Source organism: Palaemon carinicauda, chromosome 3 (genome assembly GCF_036898095.1).
Source record: "Palaemon carinicauda isolate YSFRI2023 chromosome 3, ASM3689809v2, whole genome shotgun sequence".
Classification (NCBI taxonomy): Eukaryota; Metazoa; Arthropoda; class Malacostraca; order Decapoda; family Palaemonidae; genus Palaemon; species Palaemon carinicauda.
In genome coordinates, this window is record NC_090727.1 from 106,308,772 (window position 1) to 106,318,250 (window position 9,479).

Here is a 9,479-nt window from a genome sequence, read left to right on the forward strand (position 1 = left end):
AGGGGAAGAAAGTGAGAAGGGGGACAAAAGGAGGCGGATGTGAGTGACAAGGATAGAGGAAAGGGTGGGGAGAGAAGGATTGAGAAGGAAGTAGGAAAGGGGGGGGGAAGGGAGTGAGAAATAGGGAGGAAAAGAGGGGAAGAAAGTGAGAAGGGGGACAAAAGGAGGCGGATGTGAGCGACAAGGATAGAGGAAAGGGTGGGGAGAGAAGGATTGAGAAGGAAGTAGGAAAGGGGGGGGGAAGGGAGTGAGAAATAGGGAGGAAAAGAGGGGAAGAAAGTGAGAAGGGGGACAAAAGGAGGCGGATGTGAGTGACAAGGATAGAGGAAAGGGTGGGGGAGAGAAGGATTGAGAAGGAAGTAGGAAAGGGGGGGGGAAGGGAGTGAGAAATAGGGAGGAAAAGAGGGGAAGAAAGTGAGAAGGGGGACAAAAGGAGGCGGATGTGAGTGACAAGGATAGAGGAAAGGGTGGGGGAGAGAAGGATTGAGAAGGAAGTAGGAAAGGGGGGGGAAGGGAGTGAGAAATAGGGAGGAAAAGAGGGGAAGAAAGTGAGAAGGGGGACAAAAGGAGGCGGATGTGAGCGACAAGGATAGAGGAAAGGGTGGGGAGAGAAGGATTGAGAAGGAAGTAGGAAAGGGGGGGGGGGAAGGGAGTGAGAAATAGGGAGGAAAAGAGGGGAAGAAAGTGAGAAGGGGGACAAAAGGAGGCGGATGTGAGCGACAAGGATAGAGGAAAGGGTGGGGAGAGAAGGATTGAGAAGGAAGTAGGAAAGGGGGGGGAAGGGAGTGAGAAATAGGGAGGAAAAGAGGGGAAGAAAGTGAGAAGGGGGACAAAAGGAGGCGGATGTGAGCGACAAGGATAGAGGAAAGGGTGGGGAGAGAAGGATTGAGAAGGAAGTAGGAAAGGGGGGGGGGAAGGGAGTGAGAAATAGGGAGGAAAAGAGGGGAAGAAAGTGAGAAGGGGGACAAAAGGAGGCGGATGTGAGCGACAAGGATAGAGGAAAGGGTGGGGAGAGAAGGATTGAGAAGGAAGTAGGAAAGGGGGGGGGGAAGGGAGTGAGAAATAGGGAGGAAAAGAGGGGAAGAAAGTGAGAAGGGGGACAAAAGGAGGCGGATGTGAGCGACAAGGATAGAGGAAAGGGTGGGGAGAGAAGGATTGAGAAGGAAGTAGGAAAGGGGGGGGGAAGGGAGTGAGAAATAGGGAGGAAAAGAGGGGAAGAAAGTGAGAAGGGGGACAAAAGGAGGCGGATGTGAGTGACAAGGATAGAGGAAAGGGTGGGGAGAGAAGGATTGAGAAGGAAGTAGGAAAGGGGGGGGAAGGGAGTGAGAAATAGGGAGGAAAAGAGGGGAAGAAAGTGAGAAGGGGGACAAAAGGAGGCGGATGTGAGCGACAAGGATAGAGGAAAGGGTGGGGAGAGAAGGATTGAGAAGGAAGTAGGAAAGGGGGGGGGGAAGGGAGTGAGAAATAGGGAGGAAAAGAGGGGAAGAAAGTGAGAAGGGGGACAAAAGGAGGCGGATGTGAGTGACAAGGATAGAGGAAAGGGTGGGGAGAGAAGGATTGAGAAGGAAGTAGGAAAGGGGGGGGGGAAGGGAGTGAGAAATAGGGAGGAAAAGAGGGGAAGAAAGTGAGAAGGGGGACAAAAGGAGGCGGATGTGAGCGACAAGGATAGAGGAAAGGGTGGGGAGAGAAGGATTGAGAAGGAAGTAGGAAAGGGGGGGGGAAGGGAGTGAGAAATAGGGAGGAAAAGAGGGGAAGAAAGTGAGAAGGGGGACAAAAGGAGGCGGATGTGAGTGACAAGGATAGAGGAAAGGGTGGGGAGAGAAGGATTGAGAAGGAAGTAGGAAAGGGGGGGGGGAAGGGAGTGAGAAATAGGGAGGAAAAGAGGGGAAGAAAGTGAGAAGGGGGACAAAAGGAGGCGGATGTGAGCGACAAGGATAGAGGAAAGGGTGGGGAGAGAAGGATTGAGAAGGAAGTAGGAAAGGGGGGGGGGGGAAGGGAGTGAGAAATAGGGAGGAAAAGAGGGGAAGAAAGTGAGAAGGGGGGACAAAAGGAGGCGGATGTGAGTGACAAGGATAGAGGAAAGGGTGGGGAGAGAAGGATTGAGAAGGAAGTAGGAAAGGGGGGGGGGGAAGGGAGTGAGAAATAGGGAGGAAAAGAGGGGAAGAAAGTGAGAAGGGGGACAAAAGGAGGCGGATGTGAGTGACAAGGATAGAGGAAAGGGTGGGGAGAGAAGGATTGAGAAGGAAGTAGGAAAGGGGGGGGGAAGGGAGTGAGAAATAGGGAGGAAAAGAGGGGAAGAAAGTGAGAAGGGGGACAAAAGGAGGCGGATGTGAGCGACAAGGATAGAGGAAAGGGTGGGGAGAGAAGGATTGAGAAGGAAGTAGGAAAGGGGGGGGGGAAGGGAGTGAGAAATAGGGAGGAAAAGAGGGGAAGAAAGTGAGAAGGGGGACAAAAGGAGGCGGATGTGAGCGACAAGGATAGAGGAAAGGGTGGGGAGAGAAGGATTGAGAAGGAAGTAGGAAAGGGGGGGGGGAAGGGAGTGAGAAATAGGGAGGAAAAGAGGGGAAGAAAGTGAGAAGGGGGGACAAAAGGAGGCGGATGTGAGCGACAAGGATAGAGGAAAGGGTGGGGAGAGAAGGATTGAGAAGGAAGTAGGAAAGGGGGGGGGGAAGGGAGTGAGAAATAGGGAGGAAAAGAGGGGAAGAAAGTGAGAAGGGGGACAAAAGGAGGCGGATGTGAGCGACAGGGATAGAGGAAAGGGTGGGGAGAGAAGGATTGAGAAGGAAGTAGGAAAGGGGGGGGGAAGGGAGTGAGAAATAGGGAGGAAAAGAGGGGAAGAAAGTGAGAAGGGGGACAAAAGGAGGCGGATGTGAGCGACAAGGATAGAGGAAAGGGTGGGGAGAGAAGGATTGAGAAGGAAGTAGGAAAGGGGGGGGGAAGGGAGTGAGAAATAGGGAGGAAAAGAGGGGAAGAAAGTGAGAAGGGGGACAAAAGGAGGCGGATGTGAGTGACAAGGATAGAGGAAAGGGTGGGGAGAGAAGGATTGAGAAGGAAGTAGGAAAGGGGGGGGAAGGGAGTGAGAAATAGGGAGGAAAAGAGGGGAAGAAAGTGAGAAGGGGGACAAAAGGAGGCGGATGTGAGTGACAAGGATGGAGGAAAGGGTGGGGAGAGAAGGATTGAGAAGGAAGTAGGAAAGGGGGGGGGGAAGGGAGTGAGAAATAGGGAGGAAAAGAGGGGAAGAAAGTGAGAAGGGGGGACAAAAGGAGGCGGATGTGAGTGACAAGGATGGAGGAAAGGGTGGGGAGAGAAGGATTGAGAAGGAAGTAGGAAAGGGGGGGGGGAAGGGAGTGAGAAATAGGGAGGAAAAGAGGGGAAGAAAGTGAGAAGGGGGACAAAAGGAGGCGGATGTGAGTGACAAGGATGGAGGAAAGGGTGGGGAGAGAAGGATTGAGAAGGAAGTAGGAAAGGGGGGAAGGGAGTGAGAAATAGGGAGGAAAAGAGGGGAAGAAAGTGAGAAGGGGGACAAAAGGAGGCGGATGTGAGTGACAAGGATGGAGGAAAGGGTGGGGGAGAAGGATTGAGAAGGAAGTAGGAAAGGGGGGGAAGGGAGTGAGAAATAGGGAGGAAAAGAGGGGAAGAAAGTGAGAAGGGGGACAAAAGGAGGCGGATGTGAGTGACAAGGATGGAGGAAAGGGTGGGGAGAGAAGGATTGAGAAGGAAGTAGGAAAGGGGGGGGGAAGGGAGTGAGAAATAGGGAGGAAAAGAGGGGAAGAAAGTGAGAAGGGGGACAAAAGGAGGCGGATGTGAGTGACAAGGATAGAGGAAAGGGTGGGGAGAGAAGGATTGAGAAGGAAGTAGGAAAGGGGGGGGGGAAGGGAGTGAGAAATAGGGAGGAAAAGAGGGGAAGAAAGTGAGAAGGGGGACAAAAGGAGGCGGATGTGAGTGACAAGGATAGAGGAAAGGGTGGGGAGAGAAGGATTGAGAAGGAAGTAGGAAAGGGGGGGGAAGGGAGTGAGAAATAGGGAGGAAAAGAGGGGAAGAAAGTGAGAAGGGGGACAAAAGGAGGCGGATGTGAGTGACAAGGATGGAGGAAAGGGTGGGGAGAGAAGGATTGAGAAGGAAGTAGGAAAGGGGGGGGAAGGGAGTGAGAAATAGGGAGGAAAAGAGGGGAAGAAAGTGAGAAGGGGGACAAAAGGAGGCGGATGTGAGCGACAAGGATAGAGGAAAGGGTGGGGAGAGAAGGATTGAGAAGGAAGTAGGAAAGGGGGGGGGGAAGGGAGTGAGAAATAGGGAGGAAAAGAGGGGAAAAAAGTGAGAAGGGGGACAAAAGGAGGCGGATGTGAGCGACAAGGATAGAGGAAAGGGTGGGGAGAGAAGGATTGAGAAGGAAGTAGGAAAGGGGGGGGGGAAGGGAGTGAGAAATAGGGAGGAAAAGAGGGGAAGAAAGTGAGAAGGGGGACAAAAGGAGGCGGATGTGAGTGACAAGGATGGAGGAAAGGGTGGGGGGAGAAGGATTGAGAAGGAAGTAGGAAAGGGGGGGGAAGGGAGTGAGAAATAGGGAGGAAAAGAGGGGAAGAAAGTGAGAAGGGGGACAAAAGGAGGCGGATGTGAGTGACAAGGATGGAGGAAAGGGTGGGGGGAGAAGGATTGAGAAGGAAGTAGGAAAGGGGGGGGGGGAAGGGAGTGAGAAATAGGGAGGAAAAGAGGGGAAGAAAGTGAGAAGGGGGACAAAAGGAGGCGGATGTGAGTGACAAGGATGGAGGAAAGGGTGGGGGGGAGAAGGATTGAGAAGGAAGTAGGAAAGGGGGGGAAGGGAGTGAGAAATAGGGAGGAAAAGAGGGGAAGAAAGTGAGAAGGGGGACAAAAGGAGGCGGATGTGAGTGACAAGGATGGAGGAAAGGGTGGGGGGAGAAGGATTGAGAAGGAAGTAGGAAAGGGGGGGGAAGGGAGTGAGAAATAGGGAGGAAAAGAGGGGAAGAAAGTGAGAAGGGGGACAAAAGGAGGCGGATGTGAGCGACAAGGATGGAGGAAAGGGTGGGGGGAGAAGGATTGAGAAGGAAGTAGGAAAGGGGGGGAAGGGAGTGAGAAATAGGGAGGAAAAGAGGGGAAGAAAGTGAGAAGGGGGACAAAAGGAGGCGGATGTGAGTGACAAGGATAGAGGAAAGGGTGGGGAGAGAAGGATTGAGAAGGAAGTAGGAAAGGGGGGGGGGAAGGGAGTGAGAAATAGGGAGGAAAAGAGGGGAAGAAAGTGAGAAGGGGGACAAAAGGAGGCGGATGTGAGTGACAAGGATAGAGGAAAGGGTGGGGAGAGAAGGATTGAGAAGGAAGTAGGAAAGGGGGGGGGGAAGGGAGTGAGAAATAGGGAGGAAAAGAGGGGAAGAAAGTGAGAAGGGGGACAAAAGGAGGCGGATGTGAGTGACAAGGATGGAGGAAAGGGTGGGGGGAGAAGGATTGAGAAGGAAGTAGGAAAGGGGGGAAGGGAGTGAGAAATAGGGAGGAAAAGAGGGGAAGAAAGTGAGAAGGGGGACAAAAGGAGGCGGATGTGAGTGACAAGGATGGAGGAAAGGGTGGGGGGAGAAGGATTGAGAAGGAAGTAGGAAAGGGGGGGAAGGGAGTGAGAAATAGGGAGGAAAAGAGGGGAAGAAAGTGAGAAGGGGGACAAAAGGAGGCGGATGTGAGTGACAAGGATAGAGGAAAGGGTGGGGAGAGAAGGATTGAGAAGGAAGTAGGAAAGGGGGGGGGGGAAGGGAGTGAGAAATAGGGAGGAAAAGAGGGGAAGAAAGTGAGAAGGGGGACAAAAGGAGGCGGATGTGAGTGACAAGGATGGAGGAAAGGGTGGGGGGAGAAGGATTGAGAAGGAAGTAGGAAAGGGGGGGAAGGGAGTGAGAAATAGGGAGGAAAAGAGGGGAAGAAAGTGAGAAGGGGGACAAAAGGAGGCGGATGTGAGTGACAAGGATAGAGGAAAGGGTGGGGAGAGAAGGATTGAGAAGGAAGTAGGAAAGGGGGGGGAAGGGAGTGAGAAATAGGGAGGAAAAGAGGGGAAGAAAGTGAGAAGGGGGACAAAAGGAGGCGGATGTGAGCGACAAGGATAGAGGAAAGGGTGGGGAGAGAAGGATTGAGAAGGAAGTAGGAAAGGGGGGGGGGAAGGGAGTGAGAAATAGGGAGGAAAAGAGGGGAAGAAAGTGAGAAGGGGGACAAAAGGAGGCGGATGTGAGTGACAAGGATGGAGGAAAGGGTGGGGGGAGAAGGATTGAGAAGGAAGTAGGAAAGGGGGGGAAGGGAGTGAGAAATAGGGAGGAAAAGAGGGGAAGAAAGGGAGAAGGGGGACAAAAGGAGGCGGATGTGAGTGACAAGGATGGAGGAAAGGGTGGGGAGAGAAGGATTGAGAAGGAAGTAGGAAAGGGGGGGAAGGGAGTGAGAAATAGGGAGGAAAAGAGGGGAAGAAAGTGAGAAGGGGGACAAAAGGAGGCGGATGTGAGTGACAAGGATGGAAGAAAGGGTGGGGGGAGAAGGATTGAGAAGGAAGTAGGAAAGGGGGGGAAGGGAGTGAGAAATAGGGAGGAAAAGAGGGGAAGAAAGTGAGAAGGGGGACAAAAGGAGGCGGATGTGAGTGACAAGGATGGAGGAAAGGGTGGGGAGAGAAGGATTGAGAAGGAAGTAGGAAAGGGGGGAAGGGAGTGAGAAATAGGGAGGAAAAGAGGGGAAGAAAGTGAGAAGGGGGACAAAAGGAGGCGGATGTGAGTGACAAGGATGGAAGAAAGGGTGGGGGGAGAAGGATTGAGAAGGAAGTAGGAAAGGGGGGGAAGGGAGTGAGAAATAGGGAGGAAAAGAGGGGAAGAAAGTGAGAAGGGGGACAAAAGGAGGCGGATGTGAGTGACAAGGATGGAGGAAAGGGTGGGGGGAGAAGGATTGAGAAGGAAGTAGGAAAGGGGGGGAAGGGAGTGAGAAATAGGGAGGAAAAGAGGGGAAGAAAGTGAGAAGGGGGACAAAAGGAGGCGGATGTGAGTGACAAGGATGGAGGAAAGGGTGGGGGAGAAGGATTGAGAAGGAAGTAGGAAAGGGGGGGGAAGGGAGTGAGAAATAGGGAGGAAAAGAGGGGAAGAAAGTGAGAAGGGGGACAAAAGGAGGCGGATGTGAGTGACAAGGATGGAGGAAAGGGTGGGGGGAGAAGGATTGAGAAGGAAGTAGGAAAGGGGGGGGAAGGGAGTGAGAAATAGGGAGGAAAAGAGGGGAAGAAAGTGAGAAGGGGGACAAAAGGAGGCGGATGTGAGTGACAAGGATGGAGGAAAGGGTGGGGAGAGAAGGATTGAGAAGGAAGTAGGAAAGGGGGGGGAGGGAGTGAGAAATAGGGAGGAAAAGAGGGGAAGAAAGTGAGAAGGGGGACAAAAGGAGGCGGATGTGAGCGACAAGGATAGAGGAAAGGGTGGGGAGAGAAGGATTGAGAAGGAAGTAGGAAAGGGGGGGGGGAAGGGAGTGAGAAATAGGGAGGAAAAGAGGGGAAGAAAGTGAGAAGGGGGACAAAAGGAGGCGGATGTGAGCGACAAGGATGGAGGAAAGGGTGGGGGGAGAAGGATTGAGAAGGAAGTAGGAAAGGGGGGGAAGGGAGTGAGAAATAGGGAGGAAAAGAGGGGAAGAAAGTGAGAAGGGGGACAAAAGGAGGCGGATGTGAGCGACAAGGATGGAGGAAAGGGTGGGGGGAGAAGGATTGAGAAGGAAGTAGGAAAGGGGGGGAAGGGAGTGAGAAATAGGGAGGAAAAGAGGGGAAGAAAGTGAGAAGGGGGACAAAAGGAGGCGGATGTGAGTGACAAGGATGGAGGAAAGGGTGGGGGGAGAAGGATTGAGAAGGAAGTAGGAAAGGGGGGGAAGGGAGTGAGAAATAGGGAGGAAAAGAGGGGAAGAAAGTGAGAAGGGGGACAAAAGGAGGCGGATGTGAGCGACAAGGATGGAGGAAAGGGTGGGGGGAGAAGGATTGAGAAGGAAGTAGGAAAGGGGGGGAAGGGAGTGAGAAATAGGGAGGAAAAGAGGGGAAGAAAGTGAGAAGGGGGACAAAAGGAGGCGGATGTGAGCGACAAGGATGGAGGAAAGGGTGGGGGGAGAAGGATTGAGAAGGAAGTAGGAAAGGGGGGGAAGGGAGTGAGAAATAGGGAGGAAAAGAGGGGAAGAAAGTGAGAAGGGGGACAAAAGGAGGCGGATGTGAGCGACAAGGATGGAGGAAAGGGTGGGGGGAGAAGGATTGAGAAGGAAGTAGGAAAGGGGGGGAAGGGAGTGAGAAATAGGGAGGAAAAGAGGGGAAGAAAGTGAGAAGGGGGACAAAAGGAGGCGGATGTGAGTGACAAGGATGGAGGAAAGGGTGGGGGGAGAAGGATTGAGAAGGAAGTAGGAAAAGGGGGGAAGGGAGTGAGAAATAGGGAGGAAAAGAGGGGAAGAAAGTGAGAAGGGGGACAAAAGGAGGCGGATGTGAGTGACAAGGATGGAGGAAAGGGTGGGGGGAGAAGGATTGAGAAGGAAGTAGGAAAGGGGGGGAAGGGAGTGAGAAATAGGGAGGAAAAGAGGGGAAGAAAGTGAGAAGGGGGACAAAAGGAGGCGGATGTGAGTGACAAGGATGGAGGAAAGGGTGGGGGGAGAAGGATTGAGAAGGAAGTAGGAAAGGGGGGGAAGGGAGTGAGAAATAGGGAGGAAAAGAGGGGAAGAAAGTGAGAAGGGGGACAAAAGGAGGCGGATGTGAGCGACAAGGATGGAAGAAAGGGTGGGGGGAGAAGGATTGAGAAGGAAGTAGGAAAGGGGGGGAAGGGAGTGAGAAATAGGGAGGAAAAGAGGGGAAGAAAGTGAGAAGGGGGACAAAAGGAGGCGGATGTGAGCGACAAGGATGGAGGAAAGGGTGGGGGGAGAAGGATTGAGAAGGAAGTAGGAAAGGGGGGGAAGGGAGTTAGAAATAGGGAGGAAAAGAGGGGAAGAAAGTGAGAAGGGGGACAAAAGGAGGCGGATGTGAGTGACAAGGATGGAGGAAAGGGTGGGGGGAGAAGGATTGAGAAGGAAGTAGGAAAGGGGGGGAAGGGAGTGAGAAATAGGGGGGAAAAGAGGGGAAGAAAGTGAGAAGGGGGACAAAAGGAGGCGGATGTGAGTGACAAGGATGGAGGAAAGGGTGGGGGGAGAAGGATTGAGAAGGAAGTAGGAAAGGGGGGGAAGGGAGTGAGAAATAGGGAGGAAAAGAGGGGAAGAAAGTGAGAAGGGGGACAAAAGGAGGCGGATGTGAGTGACAAGGATGGAGGAAAGGGTGGGGGGAGAAGGATTGAGAAGGAAGTAGGAAAGGGGGGGGGAAGGGAGTGAGAAATAGGGAAGAAAAGAGGGGAAGGAAGTGAGAAGGGGGACAAAAGGAGGTGGATGTGAATGAAAGGGTGGAGGAAAGCGGGGGGGGGGAGTATTGAGAAGTAAGTAGGAAAGGAGGGGGAAGGGAGTGAGAAATAGGGAGGAAAAGAGGG